Source organism: Scyliorhinus torazame, chromosome 30 (genome assembly GCF_047496885.1).
Source record: "Scyliorhinus torazame isolate Kashiwa2021f chromosome 30, sScyTor2.1, whole genome shotgun sequence".
Taxonomy (NCBI): Eukaryota; Metazoa; Chordata; class Chondrichthyes; order Carcharhiniformes; family Scyliorhinidae; genus Scyliorhinus; species Scyliorhinus torazame.
This window is the reverse complement of record NC_092736.1, coordinates 19,790,898-19,814,122: the sequence shown is the minus strand read 5'-3', so window position 1 is coordinate 19,814,122 and position 23,225 is coordinate 19,790,898.

The following is a 23,225-nucleotide window of genomic DNA, read 5'->3' as shown; positions in this document are numbered from 1 at the left end:
CCCGCCCCCTCAGTACTTGTTCTAAGTAAAAAGGTCAGAATTTCCTGGGCCCGACACTGGCGGAGGGGATGGGAAATTCCTATCATGCCCTTCGGGGCTTGAGAATCCTGCTCACTTTCTGGATGTCCCAGTCACATGGGGAGGCCCCACTCGCGTGGACCAAGGAGAATGAATCAGCATTGGGGGCCGAGTCCCAATGGAAGATTACTGTCCCAACCACAATATGATACACTCAGTAACTTAGGTTGACATGAGTAAAACCTCCCAGTTTGTTGGCCTTGCCACTCCATTAAAAAGAGACAGGCTGACCCGAGTTGTCACCATTCCTATTGGCTCCAGATCTGCGTCCTCACTGATGGGCGGGATAGTTGGTACAATGGCACGTAGCAGAGACAGCAGCCCAAATCTCCAGGGAGCTACCAACAGATAACCCTTGAGCCTACATCTCACTACGTCAGGCAAAGGACGAGTGGAAACTTGAGAGAGTTGTCTGTGTTTTCTCGCACTTTCACCTATTTGCCTTTGCTTCTGGCCGAGCCTCGAGTGTCATTTCTATTCATCTCCCAATCCTTCACTTATACGTTCCCAAACATTGTCCCCATGTGTTTTGACACAATAGCCGTTATCGTGTTCCACTTTTGGACTGGTTAATGCCTTATTTAAAATGTCAGCTTGTTAACTAGTGTGCCCCAAGCAGAAACCTTTGCGAGTGAGAGAGGTCTGTACAACTTTTCCCAGTATCCATACCCTAAAATATTGCATTGGATGTCCCTCACACTTTGTGGGGGGGTGGGGGGGGGGGGGGGGTGAGCGGGCTGGGGGGGATCCAATTTTGTGCTTCTGATTTCTGGGGTGCATTGCGGAAATGTTGGAGGGAGCAGAGAATCGTGCAGGAGTCCCACAGCAGCTGTTACGCCCTGCGGTACATCCCCCCACCCCCGAGAGGGCCTCCTGCTTTTGCGGTGGCCTACTGTGCCAGCCACAATCCGGCACAGCAGTGGACATGCTGGGGGAGGATGAGGAGGAAGAGGAGGGGGATCCTGAGGGGCTGGAGGAAGAGTCCGAGGAGGAACCGGAGGATGCAGGACGGGCTGCGCCGAGGGTCCGACTTGCGAGGAGGACCAGGGAGACCCTCATCTTCTTCCGATTCTCCTGGGACGAGGCTGTGTCCGTCAGCTCAAAAACTCCCTACTCCCCCCCCCCCCCCATCTTCCTTCCCCACCAATGTCCCTTCCCTCTTCCCCACACCCAACATCCCTCTCCCCTTCCTCCCCAATCTCGCTCCTTCCCATTCCCCCATCCCATCCCCCCTTTAACATCACCCCCACCCCGACCACCCTGTTTCCCCTGTGATGAATGAAGGAATTTCACATGCATTATATTATAGGTATTTGGTGCAGTAAGGGTTAAATGCCTCGGTTAGTGTATGTGACTGCTGCACTCCAGTTTGAAAATAAATCCTTGTTTGAAGGGCAAGTATATTTTGCGGGCCCAAGGTGAAATTAAAGCATCGATAAAAGTTTGGGCGAATGGAATTTTGTTTTGAGTATGGGGATTCCCTGTGGAGTTAATTAGATTTCAGGTGGGTGAGATGACATCATTACTGGGTGGAGCTGAAGCATCAGGCATTTTGTCGGGAAAGCGGGTAAGCTCTGAACTGAATAAAGCTCCGTGCACAAGGGAGGCAGTTCTGCGCTCGCTGTAGCCTCGTTAAAAGAGATCAACTATTTAAAGCAGTGCAGACTTGTCTGAGGACAAGGGGGAAGCTGAAACAAGCCAGTTGAAACAGCTTCTGAAGACACACAGTCAGAGTTTCTGCGTGGGTCTGACAGGATTCAGATCTGTTCTGGAAAGCAAATTTAAGAGATCTCTCTTTCTTAGAGAACATCTCACAGCAAGTATTACTCTGTGCCATTGGTGGATTGAGAGCTGAGGTGGTTTATTTTCTTGTTGTTTAATAGGGAATAAAGATAGCAATTAAGGGTATTGTATTCACTGTATTGAGTAGTATTGTTTCAGGGGTAATTGTAAGCTATTTTCTGGTGTGATGTTAAAGATATTTTAATACCGTGTTAGTAATAAAGTTTGTTTAAATATACAATATCCCTATTTCTTTGTGCAATCGCTCCAGAAGGAAAGTATAATTTCCTCAGGCTTGCAAAATGGATATAAAATAGTGGGGATTCTGTCCAGTATCCTAGCCACTGTTGGGGTCTGGTCTGGGATCGTAATAGCCCCTCCAAGGCTCTGTGCTGTGTTATGGGCCAGGGTTTAGAGAACACCAAAGTGTATCATGGAGTTCGCCTGAACCACAACTTTTAATAGATTGTGGTTATGGGGAGCACACGGGCCCACTTTACAGGTGTGATGCAACAGAGAGCTAAGGTACTTTTAAAACAAAATCATATTTATTGATGAATCCTGTTAACACTTTATAAACCCACTGTAAACATCTTACCAACTATCAACACCAATAATCCCCACAGATACAATATTCTGTAAGTAACACTTCATAACTTTCCCAACAACATCCATAAGACCAAAAGACCCTTTTTACAGAAAGACAGCCGGTTTAAATTTTCTACAGAAACGGGCATTACTTTGAAATCCTCAAATGATCTGGAGACAGTCTTTAGATTGCAGAGAGACAGATCCTTATACAGCTGCTTGCTTTGCCTGCAGCTATCCAGCTCTGAAAGCGAAACTAAAAACACACTGCAGCTGCCTGCTCAAAAACGAAAGTGAAAGACAGACAGCCCAGCTCCACCCACACTATGACATCACCGCAGCTATTTGATAAACACCCATTTCTTAAAGGTACATCCACTACAGCTATTTGATAAACACCCAGTTCTTAAAGGTCAGCGGGTCAGTGTACAAGGCAGGAGAGCGATGATCACTTGCAGCGAGGAAAGTTCTGGTGCTCCTCAGTTTCTGCTGAAGTCTGACTCCCGTCTTTCTGCTGATAGCGTGCTCACACCCATCCTCGGAACAGGGTCTGCATTGGGGGCTTTTGATCTTGAACCACTGTGTCCGGGGGGTGAGGGAGCAGGCAGACCCGCTGTGAAGATTAACATGACAGAGGCTTCACATTGGATTGGATTGGATTTGTTTATTGTTACGTGTACCGAGGTACAGCAAAAAGTATTTTTCTGTGAGCAGCTCAACAGATCATTAAGTGCATGAAATTAAAATAAAATTAAAATAAAATACATAATAGGGCAGCACAAGGTACACAGTGCAAATTCATAGACACCGGCATCGGATGAAGCATACAGGGTGTAGTGTTAATCAGGTCAGTCCATAAAAGGGTCATTTAGGAGTCTGGCAACAGCAGGGAAGAAGCTGTTTTTGAGTCTGTTCGTGCGTGTTCTCAGGACTTTGTATCTCCTGCCCGATGGAAGAAGTTGGAAGAGTGAGTAAACCGGGTGGGAGGGGGTCTTTGATTATGCTGCCCGCTTTCCCCAGGCAGCGGGAGGTGTAGATGGAGTCAATGGATGGGAGGCAGGTTCGAGTGATGGACTGGGTTGTATTCACGACTCTCTGAAGTTTCTTGCAGTCTTGGGCCAAGCAGTTGCCGTACCAGGCTGTGATGCAGCCAGATATGACACTTTCTATGGTGCATCTGTAAAAGTTGGTGGGAGTCAATGTGGACATGCTGAATTTCCTTAGTTTCCTGAGGAAGTATAGGTGCTGTTGTGTTTTTTTGGCGGTATTTTTGGTGATGTGCACCCCTAAGAATTTGAAGCTGTTAACCATCTCCACCTTGATGCTGACAGGGGTGTGCGCAGTACTTTGCTTCCTGAAGTCAATGACCAGCTCTTTAGTTTTGCAGGCATTGAGGGAAAGAATGTTGTCGTTGCACCACTCCACTAGGTTCTCTATCTCCCTCCGGTATTCTGAGGTCGGCATCGCCAAAGCGAGGAGCAGGTCTGGGCGCTGCCATGTTTGTGCATTGACTGGGAGTGAGTTGAGGGAGCGTCTATAAGCAGCTTGCCCGACAGCCCCGGGGAGGTACTCAGGGAGTCCGGTAAGTTTGTTGAGAATTAGGAGACCGTTTCGACAGCACTTCAGGTTGGGAGCAGGGTCAAGGGAAATGCCGATTCCGGGGAACCATAGATTTGAGCCAGGGAAGTGGGATGGAAATTTTCGGAGATGGGAGGGGAAAGGAATTAGGACACTAAAAGATTTATTTCTTGGGGGTCGTTTTGCGGGATTGAAGGAGCTGGGAGCGAAGTATGGGCTGGAGCAGGGGGGAATATTTAGATACATGCAGGTTCAAGACTTTGCCAGAATGGAGACACAGAGCTTCCCAGTGGAGCCGGCTTCCAGATTGCTGGAGGAGGTGCTGACGACAGGGGGACTGGAGAAGGGGGTAGTATTGGCGCTTTACGGGGCTATTTTGGAGGAGGAGAAGGCGGCACTAGAAGGGATCAAGGCAAAGTGGGAGGAAGAGTTGGGGGAGGGTATGGAGGAGGGGTTCTGATGTGAGGTGCTCCGGAGGGTGAAGGCCTCCACCTCGTGTGCGATGTTGGGGCTGAAGGTGGTGTATAGAGCGCACCTTACAAGGGCGAGGATGTGCCGGCTCTTTGAGGGGGTAGAAGATGCATGTGAACGTTGCGGGGGGGGGGGGGGGGGGGCGCACCACGTTCATATGTTTTGGTCCTGTCCAAAGCTGAAGGATTACTGGAAGGAGGTTTTTAGGGCAATCTCTAAAGTGGTGCACGTGAAACTGGACCGGGGCACCCGGGAGACCATATTCGGGGTGTCGGACCAGCCGGGGTTGGAAACGGGCGCGGAGGCAGATGTTGTCGTCTTTGCCTTGTTGATCACCCGAAGGCGGATCCTGTTACGGTGGAGATCAACCTCTCCACCCTGTGCCCTGGCGTGGCGGGGGGACCAGCTGGAATAATTTGAACTGAGGGGAAGGATGGAGGGATTCTACAATTCATGGGCGTTATTCATTATGCACTTTTGAGAATTGGATCACATCGAACATTATGGGGGCTGGGAGCGTTGTGGGGAGGAGGACTGGACTGTATGTGTTAACGCTGACGGTGGTGATTCCCAATTCCTCTTTGTCATTTGTTTATGTTAACATGCGGGCTAATGTTTGGGGTTTTTGTGAGAGGATGGGATCGTTGTTATTGATATGGGGATTGACATTACATTCGTTAATGACTATTGTTTATTGTTGAGTGTAAACTTGGGAGAAAATGTGAAAAAGGAGAATAAAAACATATTTTAAAAAAATAAGCAGCTGACGAGCGAGTTGGGCGAATCAGATGGCGAGGGAGCCAGTAACGTTGAGAATCTCGTGGGGGCTCCTTTTGAGCACTAAGTGCCATTGAATACTGGTTGTGGTCTCGGCAACGCACCGTCACGAAACCCCCTGCCAAACTAGCCTAAGACTGGACTTTAAGTTTTGTCCGCTGTATCGCGCCCCATGTCTCTAATTATCTATTCCCCAGCGAACTTTCTTCATATAAACAAAATGCCACTGGCCCAACTTTTACGATGCTTTAATTTCACCTCTGGCTCCAAAATGCCCAGCTGTCTTTCAAACCAGGATTTAAAAAAACCATGACTGCAGCAGTCACACACTAACTCAGGTTTTTAACCCTTAATGCAGAAAAAACATTAAAGATACCTGAAATTCCTGCATTCATCACACCCATTTCCATCCATTTAAAAAAGTGATTATCAAGCCTTTATTCATGACAGTCCCCCCCATGCAGAAAATACGGAGGCATGGGATTCAGGGTGATTTAGCAGTTTGGATCAGAAATTGGCTAGTTGGAAGAAGACAAGGGTGGTGGTTGATGGGAAATGTTCAGACTGGAGTCCAGTTACTAGTGGTGTACCACAAGGATTTGTTTTGGGGCCACTGCTGTTTGTCATTTTTATAAATGACCTGGAGGAGGGCGTAGAAGGATGGGTGAGTAAATTTGCAGATGACACTAAAGTCGGTGGAGTTGTGGACAGTGCGGAAGGATGTTACAAGTTACAGAGGGACATAGATAAGCTGCAGCGCTGGGCTGAGAGGTGGCAAATGGAGTTTAATGCAGAAAAGTATGAGGTGATTCATTTTGGAAGGAATAACAGGAAGACAGAGTACTGGGCTAATCGTAAGATTCTTGGCAGTGTGGATGAGCAGAGAGATCTCGGTGTCCATGTACATAGATCCCTGAAAGTTGCCACCCAGGTTGAGAGGGTTGTTAAGAAGGCATACGGTGTGTTAGCTTTTATTGGTAGAGGGATTGAGTTTCGGAGCCATGAGGTCATGTTGCAGCTGTACAAAACTCTGGTGCGGCCGCATTTGGAGTATTGCGTGCAATTCTGGTCGCCGCATTATAGGAAGGATGTGGAAGCATTGGTAAGGGTTCAGAGGAGATTTACCAGAATGTTGCCTGGTATGGAGGGAAAATCTTTTGAGGAAAGGCTGAGGGACTTGAGGCTGTTTTCGCTAGAGAGAAGAAGTTTAAGAGGTGACTTAATTGAGGCATACAAGATGATCAGAGGATTAGATAGGGTGGACAGTGAGAGCCTTTTTCCTCGGATGGTGATGTCTAGCACGAGGGGACATAGCTTTAAATTGAGGGGAGATAGATATAGGACAGATGTCAGAGGTAGGTTCTTTACTCAGAGAGTAGTAAGGGTGTGGAATGCCCTCCTGCAACAGTAGTGGACTCGCCAACACTAAGGGCATTCAAATGGTCATTGGATAGACATATGGACGATAAAGGAATAGTGTAGATGGGCTTTAGAGTGGTTTCACAGGTCTGCGCAACATCGAGGGCCGAAGGGCCTGTACTGCGCTGTAATGTTCTATGTTCTATGTGAATGTTATATTGTCCATTCATGCTGACGCCAAACACGACAGGTCCCCCACGACGTGCACCTGGTGAGCAGAGGTGCACAAGTGAGTACAGCCCCTCGAGGGGGGGGGGGGAAGAAGAGGTTCATGCCTGGACAGTATCCTGGCATTGTCCCCTGGCACTGCCCTTGCCAGTTTCATGGTGGAGGGTATCTGTGTGTGGCTAGAGGTTCATTGGGGTTGGGTTGTGGGGGGGGGGGGGGGGGCTTTCTATTTTTATGTTGTAAAATCTGGGCACCCTTCAAGAAGATCTTTTAAAAACCTAAGTTGCTAGGGTGGCACGCTGGCACAGCGGTTAGCACTGCTGCCTCACGGTGCCAAGGTTTGATCCCGGCCCCGGGTCACTGTCCGTGTGGTGTTTGCACATTCTCCCCGGGACTGCGTGGGTCTCACCCCCCACAACCCAAAAAGATGTACAAGGTAAATTGCCCCTTCATTGGGGAAAAAAACGTTGTTGGCGGAGAGGGTTCTGAATGAAACCCCCCTCCACCCCTCCCCCACCAGCCTGGCATCATGCCACCGCCTCTTACCTTTTTTTCCTCAATGAGTTTGAACATACATAGAACATAGAACATAGAACATAGAAAATACAGCACAGAACAGGCCCTTCGGCCCACGATGTTGTGCCGAACCTTTGTCCTAGATTAATCATAGATTATCATTGAATTTACAGTGCAGAAGGAGGCCATTCAGCCCTTTGAGTCTGCACCGGCTCTTGGAAAGAGCACCCTACCCAAACTCAACACCTTCACCCAACACCAAGGTCAATTTGGACATTAAGGGCAATTTATCATTGGCCAATTCACCTAACCTGCACATCTTTGGATTGTGGGAGGAAACCGGAGCACCCGGAGGAAACCCACGCAGACACGGGGAGGACGTGCAGACTCCGCACAGTCAGTGACCCAAGCCGGAATCGACCCTGGAGCTGTGAAGCAATTGTGCTATCCACAATGCTACCGTGCTGCCCTTGAGAACAAATAAATCTACACTATATCATTTAACCGTAATCCATGTACCTATCCAATAGCTGCTTGAAGGTCCCTAATGTTTCCGACTCAACTACTTCCACAGGCAGTGCATTCCATGCCCCCACTACTCTCTGGGTAAAGAACCTACCTCTGATATCCCTCCTATATCTTCCACCTTTCACCTTAAATTTATGTCCCCTTGTAATGGTTTGTTCCACCCGGGGAAAAAGTCTCTGACTGTCTACTCTATCTATTCCCCTGATCATCTTATAAACCTCTATCAAGTCGCCCCTCATCCTTCTCCGTTCTAATGAGAAAAGGCCTAGCACCCTCAACCTTTCCTCATAAGACCTGCTCTCCATTCCAGGCAACATCCTGGTAAATCTTCTTTGCACCTTTTCCAAAGCTTCCACATCCTTCCTAAAATGAGGCGACCAGAACTGTACACAGTACTCCAAATGTGGCCTTACCAAAGTTTTGTACAGCTGCATCATCACCTCACGGCTCTTAAATTCAATCTCTCTGTTAATGAACGCGAGCACACCATAGGCCTTCTTCACAGCTCTATCCACTTGAGTGGCAACTTTCAAAGATGTATGAACATAGACCCCAAGATCTCTCTGCTCCTCCACATTGCCAAGAACTCTACCGTTAACCCTGTATTCCGCATTCATATTTGTCCTTCCAAAATGGACAACCTCACACTTTTCAGTGTGGCACGAGAACCCACCAACGGCGCTGGTGGGGAACCCTCTATTTTTCCCGCCCGGGATCATTGAATCATAGAATTTACAGTGCAGAAGTAGGCCATTCAGCCCATCGAGTCTGCACCGGCCCTTACAAAGAGCACCCTACTGAAGCCCACGTCTCCACCCTATCCCCGTAACCCAGTAAACCCCACTTAACATTTTTTGGGGGGGGACACTAAGGGGCAATTTAGCACGGCCAATCCACCTATCCCGCACATCTTTGGACTGTGGGAGGAAGCCGGAGCACCCGGAGGAAACCCACGCACACACGGGGAGAACGTGCAGACTCCGCACTGACAGCGACCCAAGCCGGGAATCGAACCTGGGACCCTGGAGCTGTGGAGCAACTGTGCTAACCGCCGTGCCACCGTGCTGCCCAAGGTGACACTTTGGCAAAAAAATGAATGGCAGAATTTCCCCCGGTCCCTTAACCACCCACATGGGACCATTTCCAAACTCGAATTCTAACGTGGTACAGGTGTGACTGTCAGTCATCTTGCAAATGGCTCTCTTGTTTGAGAATTGAATAGGCAAGCAGAGCAGCCATTAAAGGCCAATACAGGGCTGTGGGTTCTGAGAAAAACGGACCGACAGAGCTTCCACCAACACAATGATTGAATCAAGCCTGATAAAAGTCAGTAATGGAACGAACATGAAGCAGGATGAAAATTCGGGCATCAGGTCACTTCTGACGCATCGGATGCGACTCCTGAAAGGAAGCAGTGTTCATAATGCCACTCATTACATGCCTTTTGAAGTGTGTCCAAACCCTTTGATCTGTTATGTTCAGACAAGCAAAAGCACACCGCTCTCTCTCTCTCTCTTTAATCCACTCGACTTAACCAGAAATAGTCGCAAAAGCTTTTGGGAAACGCTGTCAACAAAACAAGGCGATGGGAATCACGGTTGTAATGGAACGCGTGACTTCAGTGAGGTTGAAGGAATTAAGAATCTCTCAAACGCAACTTCGCTGTTTGGATGTTTCAATGTCTCTGTCAGTCAGACCCCCACCTCTGCACATGCCCCCCGACAAACCCTGGATGGGTTTTCTTTGTCCCCGCGTTAGAACAAAGAACAAAGAACAAAGAAATGTACAGCACAGGAACAGGCCCTTCGGCCCTCCAAGCCCGTGCCGACCATACTGCCCGACTAAACTACAATCTTCTACACTTCCTGGGTCCGTATCCTTCTATTCCCATCCTATTCATATATTTGTCAAGATGCCCCTTAAATGTCCCTATCGTCCCTGCCTCCACCACCTCCTCCGGTAGTGAGTTCCAGGCACCCACTACCCTCTGCGTAAAAAACTTGCCTCGTACATCTACTCTAAACTTTGCCCCTCTCACCTTAAACCTATGCCCCCTAGTAATTGACCCCTCTACCCTGGGGAAAAGCCTCTGACTATCCACTCTGTCAATGCCCCTCATAATTTTGTATACCTCTATCAGGTCGCCCCTCAACCTCCTTCGTTCCAGTGAGAACAAACCGAGTTTATTCAACCGCTCCTCATAGCTTATGCCCTCCATACCAGGCAACATTCTGGTAAATCTCTTCTACACCCTCTCTAAAGCCTCCACATCCTTCTGGTAGTGTGGCGACCAGAATTGAACACTATACTCCAAGTTCTTCGTTTTGGTTTATTCTTTCTTTTGGCACGGGGCCAATGAATTTGGCGGCGTTCCCTGCGTTTACCAGGAGAGCTAAACTACCACAAGAAGCAAACCCCACCCCCAAAAGTCATCAATTGATTGGCTAAGCTGTTGCCAGGGTGTGTGGGATCATTGGCACACCATGTTGGCACTGATACCAGCCGGGGAAATAGCTTTGAGCTACGGGGGTTTTGAAGTGTTGACGCCCGGGGCAGGATTCGTGGACTCCTACGACAGAGGAACTGGCACTGCACCTGGACCGTTGAGGGGCTAGCACCGGCGCCACATGGAAGACGATCGATTCCAATGGAAAACGGGGCTCGGATTTTCCCGGGGTCGGGATTGGCGCTCCGAGAGGCTGACAAGCTGCAACCGCATACGAGCGCTCCATTCCCCACACACACCCATATCAGCCAACAGGACGGCACTGGTTGCGCTGGAGTGCGCCCATCCCATTGATGAGTCAGCTGGGTGCCTAGGCGGGATGGCCTGTGTGTGTGTGGGGGGGGGGGGGGGGGGGGGGGGGGCGTGGCCCTAGGTTCACAGTGGGCAGTCAGCAACGTGCGCAGCTGCAAGGCTGCCTTGCGGGTTGCGGCAATGGTGTTCCGTGTCCATCCCACCCCTACCCCACAGCCCACCTCCTGGCCACTCCTCGCTCACCCCCCCACCCCGGCCCTGGCAGAAATCCCCTGGCCAGTGGCACAACTATGGCGATGTTGGACACTTTCTCGACCTCTCTCTCTTCCCCCTCAGCAGCCACGCAGTGCCTGTTTGCCGATTTGTGAAAGCACAAGTGAACCTCACCATCGGGAATTCCCCCCCGGTGGAGGCAGAGGCTCCGGAGAATTCCGGGTCAAGCCCACTATTGATATGCAAATGGCGATTACTGTACGAGCGGAGTGGAACGCATTGACACCACTGTCGAGGTGCCGGAGAATTGAGATTTGGCGTGAACCCGACGCCCGCCACAATTTTGGTGATATACCTTCAATTCACCGAGAGGCAGAGCGAGTGAGTGAACATTAGGCTTTATTAGCCATGAACTTGCCTAGCCAGAGTCGGTTGCACAGATGAATGCCACCCACAGGCGGCCGGTCTATATATGGCACCGGTGAGGGCAGAGCCAGAGGCGGAGCCCACCGGGGTTACAGTACATTACCTGGAAGCAGCTCGTATTACCACTTCCAGGTCATAGGTCATACATTACAGTATCATGCATGCATTAGGTGAATACATTCACCACATTCGGCATCAGTACCGATTTTCCGCACAATCTCCTTCCCCAATTCTGGCATTGGCCGATGGAGATTCATGCCCCTCAGGTTTGTAGATTCTTTGGAGAAGTTGGTGCACTTCTTCCCAAGGAGGAGATTACGAGGAGGTTTGATAGAGGTGTTCAAAGTCCAAGAAGTTTCTGGAAAGATTAGGAAGAGAGGAACTGTTCCCCTTGGCAGAAGGACCGAGGACAAGAGATGCCCATTTAAAATGGACAACAAAAGAAACAACGGTGGCATGAGGAAAAGTTTATTTTTTAAACGCAGCGAGGACCTGGAATGCACCGTGTGGTGAATGTATTTCACCTAATGCATGAGCTGTCTGTACTGTCTGTATAATGATGTGACCCATGACCTGGAAGTGATGATACGGGCTACTTCCAGGTACTGTACTGGAACCCCGGTGGGCTCCGTCTCTGGCTCCGCCCTCACCGGGGCCATATATAGCCCGGCCACCTGTGGGTGGCACTCATTTCTACAGCCGACTCTGGCAGGCGAGTTCATGGATATTATAGTCTAATGTTCGCTCGTTCACATGGTCTCACAATGAATTGACAGTATAACAATTTAATATCCACAAACAGCATCATGGAAGCTGCTCTAAAGCCAGATAAGCTCAAACTCGACGCGCGCGCGTCGGAAGCCAAGGAGATCTTTGAGGCACGATCAATTGGACAAAAGACGATAGTTGAATCCAACTGAGGCTTTATTGCTATCAGATGTGTGGCCTCCCACAGCAGCTGGCGAAATGGCTGCTGGCTGGAGGACACGCATATTTATACAGGCAGGGAATCCGGCGAACCTGTAGTACAGGTCCTACCGTACATCACCTAATACAGGTGCAACCGTGGTTTACCACATTCACCCCCTGTTAAAATTGAGTCTGGCGGGGGGTGGTGGATAACTATATACAACAATACCCCCGGGAAACGCTTTCAGGTACACGCAAGTGAGGGCATTTGTGAGGCGGCAGGTGAGGGAATTCCCGCTGCTCCTGGCACAGGGGATTCAGGAGAGGGTGAATTCGGGTGTATGGGTTGGAGAAGGCAAAGTTTTGGCGATTTACCAGGAGCTGAAGGAAGAGGAGGAGGCCTCGGTGGAGGAGTTAAAGGGCAAGTGGGAGGAGGAGCTGGGGGAGGAGATAGATGAGGGTCTGTGGGCTGATGCCCTGAGTAGGATTAATTCTTCCTCCCCTTGCGCCAGGCTCAGCCTAATACAGTTCAAAGGTACTCACAGAGCGCAGATGACAGGGGCGAGGTTGTGTAGGTTCTTTGGGGTGGAGGACAGATGTGGGAGGTGCTCGGGAAGCCCGGCAAATCACGTCCATATGTTCTGGTCGTGCCCGGCCTGGATGGGTTTTGGAGGGGTTTTGCGAGGACTATGTCCAAGGTGGTGAAAGCCCGGGTCTAGCCGAGTTGGGGGTTGGCATTATTTGGGGTATCGGACGAGCTGGGAGTGCAGGAGGCGAAAGAGGCCGGTATCCTGGCCTTTGCGTCCCTGGTAGCCCGGCGGAGGATTTTGCTATTATGGAAAGATGCGAAGCCCCCCAGTGTGGAAGCCTGGATAAATGACATGGCATCAAGCTGGAGAGGATAAAGTTTGCCTTGCGAGGGTCTGCGCAGGGGTTCCTCAGGCGGTGGCAACCGTTCCTAGACTATCTCGCGGAGCGTTAGGAGGTCAGCAGCAGCAGCAGCCCAGGGGCGGGGGGGGAGGGGGTGGTTCTTTTGGGGGGACGTTTGGGTGGGTGGGGGTTCCCTATTGGTGTTTTTAAATGTCATATGGGGGGTTATTGTATTTGGGGGAAATCCAATGTATAATTTTTGATTGTTGTGTTCTTCATTTCTTTCTTTCTGTTGGGGGGGTGGTTGTTGAAAATCTGTTGAAAAATTTGAATAAATATATATTTTTAAAAAAACTATACACAACAATAAGTTAATATTTACAAGATTTGAGCAAACAAATGTCCTTTGATGTCCGGTGGACCGGTGAGAGGATTAGCCGGTCCGGGGCCTTGATGTTTCTCTGGGAGCGACGCAGTGGTGTCGGCGATGTTGGTGCTGATCTGGTCAATGGTTACTCCGGGAGCGTGCCGAAATCCTCTTCATCGTTGGGTGTGGGCAGGGGGACGGACGGATGGTCCTGGGGGGGGTGCTGTTGGAAGCGACGGGAGAGGGCAGGGTGGCACCGGGGGCGGAGGAGGTGTGGGGGTGGAACCGGCTGGTGCCAGGTCCCTGAGGGAGACAGAATCCTGGCGGCCGTCGGGGAACGCCACGTAGGCGTACCGGGGGTTTGCGTGGAGCAGGTGCACCCTCTCCACCAATGGGTCCGCCTTGTGGAGTCGGACGTGCTTCCGGAGAAGCACGGTTCCCGGGACTGCGAGCCAAGTCGGGAGCGACACCCCGGATGTGGACTTCCTGGGAAAGGCAAAAAGACGTTCATGGGGTGTATTGTTAGTGGCAGTGCAGAGTAATGAGTGAATGGAGTGGAGTGCATCAGGGAGGACCTCCTGCCAGCGGGAGGCCGGGAGGTTTCTGGACCGTAGGGCCAGCTGGACGGCCCTCCATACCGTCCCATTCTCCCTTTCTACCTGTCCGTTTCCCCGGGGGGTTATAGCTGGTCGTCCTGCTGGAGGCGATGCCCCTGCTGAGCAGGAACTGACGCAGCTCATCACTCATGAATGAAGATCCCCTGTCACTGTGGATGTAGGCGGGGAAACCGAACAGAGTGAAGATTGTGTTGAGGGCTTTAATGACGGTGGCAGACGTCATGTCGGGGCATGGGATGGCAAAGGGGAATCTGGAGTATTCGTCGATCACACTGAGAAAATATGTGGGACGGTCGGTGGAGGGGAGGGGGCCTTTGAAGTCCACACTGAGGCGTTCAAAGGGGCGGGAGACCTTCACCAGGCACGCACGGTCCGGCCGGTAGAAGTGCGGCTTGCACTCCGCACAGACCTGGCAGTCCCTGGTGATTGTCCTGACTTCCTCGACGGAGTAGGGCAGATTTTGTGCGTTAATGAAGTGGTGCAATCGTGTAACTCCTGGGTGACAAAGGCTGTCGTGCAGGGTCCGGAGTCGGTCTACCTGTGCGCTGGCACATGTACTTCGTGATAGGGCGTCTGGAGGTTCGTTGAGTTGGCCAGGGCGATACATAATCTCGTAATTATAGGTGGAGAGCTCGATCCTCCACCACAAGATTTAATCATTTTTAATCTTGCCCCGCTGTGTGTTGTTGAACATGAAAGCTACCGACTGTTGGTCAGTGAGGAGAGTGAATCTCCTGCCGGCCAGGTAATGCCTCCAATGCCGCACAGCTTCAACAAAAGCTTGGGCCTCCTTTTCGACGGATGAGTGCCGGATTTCTGAGGCATGAAAGGTGCGGGAAAAGAATGCCACGGGCCTGCCTGCCTGGTTTAGAGTGGCGGCAAGGGTGACGTCTGATGCGTCGCTTTCTACTTGGAAGTGCAGTGTCTCATCTACAGCATGCATTGTGGCCTTGGGAATATCAGCTCTGATCCGGGCGAAGGCCTGTTGGGCCTCGGCCGTCAGGGGAAACTGGGTGGACTGTATGAGTGGGCGGGCCTTGTCCGCATAGTTTGGGATCCACTGAGAGTAGTACGAAAAGAACCCCAGGCAGCGTTTGAGGGCCTTGGGGCAGTGGGGGAGGGAGAGCTCCATGAGGGGGCGCACGCAGTCGGGATCGGGCCCCAGAACTCCGTTCTGGATCACATAGCCGAGTATGGCTAAGCGGTTTGTGCTGAACACGCACTTCTCCTTGTTGTAATTGAGGTTTAGGAGAGTAGCGGTGTGGAGGAATTTGGCAAGGTTGGCATCGTGGTCCTGCTGATCATGGCCGCAGATGGTGACGGTGTCTAGGTACGGAAAGGTGGCCCGCAACCCGTACTGGTCGACCATTCGGTCCATCTCCCTTTGGAAGACCGAGACCCTGTTTGTGACGCCGAAGGGGACGCTAAGGAAGTGGTATAGGCGGCCACTCTGCCTCGAAGGTGGTGTATGGACGGTCCGATTTACGGATGGGGAGCTGGTGGTAGGCGGATTTCAGGTCTACCGTTGAGAAGACCCGGTACTGCGCAATCTGGTTAACCATGTCAGATATGCGTGGGAGGGGGTACGCGCCGAGCTGCATGTACCGGTTGATGGTCTGGCCAATTTGGAGTTAAATTGGCAAAGAGGGAAGGTGGGTCGACCTTTAAGGTCGCAAGGCCGCACACAGTAAGGGGTGGTAAGGGCCCGCCGAATTTCAGAGTTAGGCTCTGGAGGTTGCAGTGGAAGTCCAGGCTGTGGATTAGTGCAGCGCAGAGGTTAGGGAGGATGTAGAGGCGAAAGCCACTGAATTCTACACCCTGGACCGTGAGCGTGACTGTACAGTACCCCCGGATAGCTACGCAATGGGATCCGGAGGCCAGGGAGATTTTGGGGTTGGCGGGGTGTATTATGAGGGAGCAGCGCCTTACCGTATCCGGGTATATGAAGCTTTCGGTGCTCCCGGAGTCCAGCAGGCAGGAGGTTACATGTCCGTCGACTTTCACGCTGGTGGATGCGTTGGTCAGGTTATGCGGACGAGACTGGTCGATTGCAATGGAGGCGAGTCTTGGTGGTCGTCGGGCTAATGGAGCGGCTGGTGAGCCCGGGTCCTGGAACGCTGGTGGTGCCCATGTGCTGAGGGGTAGACAAGATGGCAGCGCCCGAAGATCTTGAGGATTACAAAATGGCGGTGCCCATGGAACGCACGTTGCGGGGGTGGAACAAGATGGTGGCGCCCATGAAACGCACGTGTTGCGCGGAGGGGAAGATGGTGGTGCCCACTGGCCGCACGTGGTCTGAGGGGGGGATGGCGGCGACCCTTATCCGTGACCGAGGGGGTGGGGGCGATAGCGTCTACTGAGCGGGCCTGGCACACCGCGGCGATGTGGCTCTTCTTCCCGCAGGATTTACAAAGGGCAGCGCGGGCCGGGCAGCGTTGGCGGGGGTGCTTCTGTTGGCCGCAAAAATAGCATCGGGGGCCCCCGGGGTTCGCTGGCTGGCGTGCAGCGCAGGCGTATTGGGTGGCCAGCGCCCCCGCTGGGGCGGCTGTCTGTGGGGTCCACGAAGCGTAGGAGGGTTGGGCTGCGCGGCTCGGGGTGTAGGACTGGACGTTGCGCAGGGCGACCGTCATGGAGAGGGCTAGCGTTTTAGTCTCTGCGAGGTCGTGCGAGGCCCCTTCTAGGTGTCGCTGGCGTATGAGATCTGACCCAATTCCAGTCACAAAAGCGTCCCGCATAAGGAGCTCTGAATGTTCCATGGCCGTAACGGCCTGACCGTCACAGTCCCGGACTAGTGGGATTAGGGCCCGCCAGAAGTCTTCTATGGACTCACCAGGGAGTTGAGAGCGAGTTTGCGAGTGCGTGCCTGGCGAAGAGCATGTTAATTTTCTGTGCGTAGTTGTCCTTGAGCAGAGTCATGGCTTCAGCGTAGTTCGGCGCGTCCTGGATTAACGGAAAGACTTTGGAGCTCAACCTGGAATATAAAATCTGAATCTTCTGAGCCTCCGGAACAGGGGTCGGTGCCGCGTTGACATACGCTAGCCAGTGCTGGAAGTCCTTTCTGGCCTCGCTTGAGTGCGGATCCAGCTGCAGGCGATCCGGTTTGATACGGAGGTCCATCCTTAGAAACTGATAGCAATAAATTGAGGCACGATCAATTGGACAAAAGACGATAGTTGAATCCAACTGAGGCTTTATTGCGATCAGATGTGTGGCCTCCCACAGCAGCTGGCGAAATGGCTGCTGGCTGGAGGACACGCATATTTATACAGGCACAGACTACCAGCGAACCTGTACTAGAAGTCCTACCGTACATCACCTAATACAGGTGCAACAGTGGTTTACCACAATTTTCGAACATTGGCTTCGCTGCTTCGAGGCCTACCTCGACTCCTCCACAACGCCTCCCACTGAAACGCTCAAGCTGCGACTCCTCCACGCTCGGGTGAGCCATCGAATCTCCGTGATGATCGAAAATGCGGCCACATACGAGGCGGCGGTCAGAACCCTCAACGCACATTTTGTGAAGCCTGTAAACGAGGTGTACGCCCAAAATCTCCTCACGACTCGCCGTCAACGCGCTGGGGAATCGCGAGATGAGTACCTGGAAAAACCGACCCTACTCACGAGGAACTGCAGCCATCGGGATGTGACGGCGGAGGAATACATGAACCTACAGATCCGGGACACCTACGTGGCTGGGGTCCGATCGAACTACATCAGGCAGCACTTGCTGGAAAACAGGACCACTGACCTGTGGGACACGGTAAAGCTAGCTACCTCGTTAGAGGTGGCCTACCAGAACCTCAGTGTGGTCCCCGCAGAGCCGGCGAACCCCTCGTGGATGCCATCGTCGCGACCCGCGTCGGACCCGACTATGTCGCGGGCCTGTGCCCCGTGGCTGCCAGTCCAGCCCGGGGAACCTCAGTGCTACATCTGTGGGCTGGGTCAACACCCCTGGCAGCGTTGCCCACCCGCACAGCGCCGTGCAGCGACTATGGGAAAAAGCGACACTTCGCCAGAGTCTGGCTGGGCCGACCTAAAGCCCAGAAATCGAACACTCACCAGGCCCGGCCCGTGGACTCACAGGCCCGCAGACCCCACAACGTGACTGCGTGCTTGCCCGGAACGCCCCCTTCAGACGCGTCATCAGTCTTGTGCGACTCGTGGGGGCCGCCATCTTACCCGCCAGCTCCAACACCGACCGACACATGCGACTGATAGGGGCGGCCATCTTGGTCGCCATCTTCGACCTAGCCCGACACGTGCGACTCATGGGGGCCGCCATTTTGTGACCACGACACCGCTGACCACGCTGGCTACCCGTAGCTGTGCGCAGTCACCCTCGACCAGTCGCAGCCGAAGCACTTGAAAAACTCAATGATGGTCCTCCGGGTCAACGGGCACGAGACCCCCTGCCTTTTCGAGTCCAGGAGCACAGACAGCTTCGTTCACCCTGACACGGTAAGGCGCTGCTCCCTTCCCATATATTCCCGCAACCCAAACCATCTCCCTTGCCTCTGCATCACATTCGGTCCACACCCGGGGGTACTGTATCGTTAACCTCGCGATGCAGGGCGCCGAGTATGCCCGTTTTAAGTTGTACGTCCTCCCTCACCTCTGCGCCCCCCCTACTGCTTGGATTAGACTTCCAATACAGTCACCGAAGCCTGACCCTACAGTTCGTCGGACCCTTGCCCCCCCCTCACGGTATGCAGCCTCGCGACCCTCAAGGTCGCCCCCCTTCGCTCTTTGCGAACCTCACTCCCGACTGTAAGCCCATCGCCACCAGGAGCAGGCGGTACAGTTCCCAAGATCTGGCTTTTATCAAGTCGGAGGTCCAGCGACTGTTGAGTGAAGGGATCATCGAGGCCAGCAACAGCCCCTGGAGAGCGCAAGTGGTGGTCGTCCGGACCGGGGGAAAGAATCGGATGGTTGTAGACTACAGCCAGACTATTAACCGGTTCACGCAACTGGATGCTTATCCCCTCCCCCGCATAGCAGAGATGGCCAATCAGATTGCACAGCACCGTGTGTTCTCAATGGTCGATCTGAATTCGACCTACCACCAGCTCCCAATCCGCCCAGAAGATCGCCACTACACTGCTTTTGAAGCAGCCGGCCGACTCTTCCACTTCCTCAGAGTCCCCTTCAGCGTCACTAACGGGGTCTCGGTCTTTCAGAGAACGATGGGCCGAATGGTGGACCAGTACGGTTTGCGGGCTACATACCCGTACTTAGACAATGTCACCATCTGCGGCCATGATCAGTAGGACCATGACGCCAACCTTCAGAGGTTCCTCCAGGCCGCCCAATCCCTCAACCTCACGTACAACAAAGAGAAGTGCGTTTTCCGCACTACCCGACTGGCCATCCGCGGCTACGTCGTGGAGAACGGAGTCCTAGGGCCCGACCCCGACCGTATGCGCCCCCTCACGGAACTCCCCCCTCCCCACAGCCTCAAGGCCCTAAACCGATGCCTGGGGCTGTTCTCCTACTACGCCCAGTGGGTCCCCAACTATGCGGACAGAGCCCGCCCACTTATTCAAACCACCGCTTTTCCCCTGACGGCTGAGGCCCGCTCGGCCTTCAGCCGCATCAAGGCCGACATCATCAAAGCCGCTATGCACGCGGTGGACGAGTCCGTCACCTTTCAGGTAGAGAGCGATGCGTCCAGACATCGCACTGGCCGTCACACTCAACCAGGCGGGCAGGCTAGTAGCATTCTTCTCTAGGACCCTCCACGCTTCCGAAATCCGACACTCCTCGGTCGAGAAGGAAGCACAAGCCAGAGTGGAAGGAGTGTGGCACTGGAGGCACTACCTAGCCGGTAGGAGGTTCACCCTCGTCACCGACCAGCGGTCGGTCGCCTTCATGTTGGACAACGCACAACGGGGCAAAATAAAAAATGACAAAATCCTGAGGTGGAGGATCAAACTCTCCACCTACAATTACGATATCAAGTATCGTCCTGGGAAGCTCAGCGAGCCCCCAGATGCCCTGTCCCGAGGCACATGCGCCAGCGCGCAAGGTGACCGACTTCGGGCTATCCACGATGACCTCTGCCACCCGGGGGTCACCCGGCTTATCCACTTCATTAAGGCCCACAATCTGCCCTTCTCCACCGAGTCAAGGCAATGACCAGGGACTGCCAGGTCTGCGCGGAGTGCAAACCGCACTTCTACAGGCCATACAAGGCCCACCTGGTAAAGGCCTCCCGGCCATTTGAGCGCCTAAGTATGGACTTCAAAGGGCCCCTCCCCTCCACCAATCGTAATATATACTTTCTAACCATCGTCGACGAGTACTCCCGCTTCCCCTTCGCAGTCCCCTGCCCCAATATGACCCCGGCCACTGTGATAAAGGCACTGCACAGCATCTTCACACTGTTCGGTTTCCCTGCCTACGTCCACAGCGACCGGGACACATCGTTCATGAGCGATGAGCTGCGTCAGTATCTGCTCAGCAAAGGCATCGCCTCACGCAGGACTACGAGCTAGAACCCGCAGGAAAACGGGCAGGTGGAGATGGAGAATGCGACGGTATGGATGGCCGTCCTTCTGGCCCTCTGGTCTAGAGGTCTCCCGACCCGCTGCTGGCAAGAGGTCCTCCCCGACGCCCTCCACTACGTTACATCACTCCTCTGCACAGCCACGAATGAGACCCCTCACGACCACTTGTTTCTCTTCCCTAGGAAGTCCATTTCCGGGGTCTCATTTCCAGCTTGGCTGACAACTCCGGGACCTGTCCTTCTCCGGAGGCACATGAGGAGCCAGAAGACCGACCCCCTGGTCGAGAGGGTCCAGCTGCTGCATGCCAACCCCCAGTACGCCGACATTGCGCACTGTCATGATATCCAGATCCTACCGGAGGGTGGCTGGTCGGCAACCGCCGAGGTTCTCCGCCACGTGGCTCCCCCCTCATTCCTGGTTCGTATGCCTGATGGCTCCATTCGTCGCCGTAATCGGCGGGCCCTTCGTTTGGTTCCGCCCTCGCTACGAGATCATGCAACGGTGCCACGCCCTCCTGTTGTCCCTGATGTCGACTTTGTTGAGCTTCCTGCCACTCTGCCTCTTCCTCTCTCGCCCGTGGCCAGGCCCATTCCTCAGCCGGTGGATCTTGACCCACCCTTGAGGTGGTCAACCCGAATTCGTCGCCCACCTGAGAGTCTTGACTTATGAGCCTGTGAGCACATTGGACTCACTGAATTGTTTTACAGTACTGTTAACGAGTTTTTTTTCTTGTCGTTCATTGTTCCAGAGTTTTCTGTTCTGTTATTGGTACAACGTTGTTGTTCTGTTGCACCTGACACCTTCCTCTGTATATAGTTTAGCCTCATGTACATGTTGTAAATATTGCACACACATACTCAGGTGTACTCAGTACACATTTCTATTTATTATCATGTTGGCACATATCCTTTGTGAAAGGGGGGGATGTCATGATATCCACATCAGCATATCATGGAGCAATCACACACACACTGATGGATAGGCAGTTGGACCAACCAGCATACACATAACATCGCAGCCAATCACCAGTGAGAGCACACGCACTATAAAACAGGGAACACCACAGTTCCTGCTCATTCTACCAGGAGATAGCTCAGAGCACAGAGCTCACAGCGCGCCACTCAGACATAGATCATGTGCTGAGTGCCTCACAAAGGTAGTGATAGGGCTGGGTCCACAGGTTAGCTGGTGAAGCACGTACCCAAGCCAGTAGTTAGTTGTTACCATTGATTAGACAATAAAACAGAGTTGTACCATCTACAGCCGTGTTGGATCATTTGTGCATCAGAACACCCAACACCACATGATACCAGTAGTGGACGCAAACCAGTGACTGTAAAACCCACCTGCACCCTTTCAGAAATCCGCCATCCTACTCCACGGAAAACATCAGCCCGCCGCAGCCGCTCCAAATCGCTGGTAATCTCGGCGTAATCTGGAAGCTGTTTAAACAGCGCCTCCAGCTCTTCCTCAAAGCCACAGACAGGGAGAATGCATCGGACACCAGAAGATTGCCCTCCTCCTCTCCACGGCGGGGCAACACGCCATCCACATCTATAACTCCCTGGCATTCGCGGAAGGCGAGGACAAAACAAAATATAAGACGATGCTTCTGAAGTTCGATGAACACTTCAGCGTGGAAGTGAATGAGAGCTTCGAGAGGTACCTATTCCATCAACGCCTGCAGGGTAAGGATGAGCCTTTCCAATCTTACTTAACACATCTCTGAATCCTCGCGCAGTCCTGCGGCTATGGGGCCACCTCCGACTCCATGATATGGGATCAGATAGTTTTTAGGGTCATCTCGGACACCCTACGCCAGCAGCTCCTTAAAATAAAGCGACTCACCCTGGCGACTGCCATCGAGACCTGCGTCCTCCATGAGAACGCGACCAGCCGGTACTCCCAAATCCAGGCGGCCGAAACGGCACGGCACGGGCCCCACGAGGCGGAGTGGGTCCAGTCGATTGAGTTCCGCCCGGCCTGCGGCCCGGACGAGGGCGGCCATTTCGCGCACTTTCCGAGGCCTCCCGCACTTGTACGCGGCAAAAGAGGGGACGTTGACGCAGAGGAATGTGATGCGCAGGCGCACTCTACGCAGGACCGCACCGCGCATGCGCAACGAACGCCATGATGTCATGACGTGCAGCAACTGTGGCTCCTCCCGCTTACAGCGGCAATGTCCGGCCAAAGCGTGACAATGCCTACTATGTGGCAGGATGGGCCACTATGCTGCCTGCTGTCGAGCAGCTCAACCTGCCAACTCCCAACAATTCCGCCAGCCTCGCAGGGACGTGCGGGCGATTCAGCCCCCCTACACTGAGTCATATCCAGATAGTATGCAGACCAGCGATATCGAAGACAGGGAACCCTTCCGCGTTGCGGTAATCCACAAGAACCGGATGTCCCCAAGTCGGAACCACCAGCCGCTGCCAGTGCACAGCATTGGTCCGGGCGATGAGTGGTGTGCCACCCTAACGGTCAACCGATCCCAGATCACATTTCGCCTGGACACTGGTGCCTCCGCCAATCTCCTCGCATGGTCAGCCTTCCAGACCTTGAAGGTTAAACCACCGATTCTGCCATCCCACTGTCAGCTGGTTGACTACAATAGAAACGTCATCCCGGCCACGGGGTCCTGCCAGCTCGAG